This window comes from Lampris incognitus, chromosome 17, assembly GCF_029633865.1.
Source record: "Lampris incognitus isolate fLamInc1 chromosome 17, fLamInc1.hap2, whole genome shotgun sequence".
Lineage (NCBI taxonomy): Eukaryota > Metazoa > Chordata > Actinopteri > Lampriformes > Lampridae > Lampris > Lampris incognitus.
Genome location: NC_079227.1, coordinates 4,059,402 through 4,061,103, shown reverse-complemented (window position 1 = coordinate 4,061,103; position 1,702 = coordinate 4,059,402).

The window sequence follows — 1,702 nt, the reverse complement described above, 5'->3', positions numbered from 1 at the left end:
TAAGCGGCCTGGAAAATGAATGAATGAATGTAGTTATGACGGTTAACTGCAGGGTTAATGGCTAGGGAATGACTGTAGTCCATAACGGGTATGCACTACTATAGAGAAGCTGTGTGTGTGCATGCGAGTGTGTGTGTGTGTGTGTGTGTGTGTGTGTGTGTGTGTGTGTGTGTGTGTGTGTGTGTGTGTGTGTGTGTGTGTGTGTGTGTGTTGTACATGATTCCCATCTCGTTGGGAGGAACAGGTGAACTCCACTCCAGAATATCGAGTGTCACTTGATAGAGCAGAGCGACCTTTCCTGCAGCGTGGTCTATTGTGTGTCAGACTTGTAGTGCAGAGAAAGTACCGTTGTTCCTCTCGCCGACTTAAGTAGCCCGGTAAAGTACTGCGTAATGGATGGTTTACACACAAGCTAGGCTGGCCCCGTGACATTTGAGGCCTTTTAACAGTGACTAATTCACAACAAAGGAAAGGTTGATCGGATCATCTCTGTCGGTGTTCGATAACAACGACACCGGGGGAGGAAGAGACAAAGTGCCGCTTGTTGCCCGCAGTGATCTGCAGCCAAGCGTCAGCGCCTGTGGCCCCATCGGCCCGAGTCGAACAAGCCCAGATGAATGTGGACTGATGTCAGTCAGACATGGATCACAGCGGCCGGATGGCTCGGCAACTCCTGACAAAGGCTTTCCTTTCAGAACTGCAGCTCAGCCTTCCGGGATGAATAGAACAACTGTGTTTTGCTCCTTAAAAGGGACATTCTTTTTTTCTGGTTTTTCTGTTTTTTTCACAACCTGGGTCCAATTTTCATGGTTTTTTTTCACCATTCATATCAGCTATGATGTCATTTTCCTCACCGGCTTCACTTGGTAGGTTTTGGACACGGGACCACCGCTGGTCTCAGCTGTACAACAGGACCACTGAGCAGGGATGTTTGACATGTTTCAGCGTGCTGAGGTAGTTCTACGGTTCTGACATACTGTAGCGAACTCAGGGGGCAGACCGGGAACCGCCGCAGCTGGGACGCGAACCTGGGTCTCCCGCACCACGGACGACTACGCTAACCAGTCGACTAAAGGGCCCGACCCGTTAGCCAAGGGCTAGCGAGTCATTCGTGGTCGTTACACTATTAGCAGTAAACTCCTTTTCGTCATATGGTGTAACTAACGGCTATGGGAGAGTGAAAAGGGTTCTGGGGCACATCTGTTCCCTAGAAGCCTTGTGTTGGGATGCAGACTCCTCTGTCCATGCAGGCAAACTTCCGCGGAAATGTGAAGGATTGCTTTACTTTGGATCTGTAGGGATGGATAGACTAAATAGTGTTCATCTTCAGTGCGTCATAACATCAGTGATGGCGTGACTTCAGAGATTTTTTCACATACATACTAGATTATCAACGAAACTAAGAATTATGCCAGTTACGACAGGCAAACTTGAGCATGAAGCTAACCCTAACCCTAACTCCTGACAATGACTCAACGTGTACCACATAAGATAAAACTACAAATATGGAAGTTTTAATTTTAACATTTCCTCTGTGGGGACTTCAGCTGTCTGCCATGATGAAGTTTTCTAGACTTCACTTGAGAAAGACGTCATCTTTCCCAAGATGGCTGCCAATAAAAGCACAACTTTCAATAAAGCCTCATTAGCTTTCAATAAACCAGGTTATGACACAAGGTGAGAATCCCACTACCACCCCTGA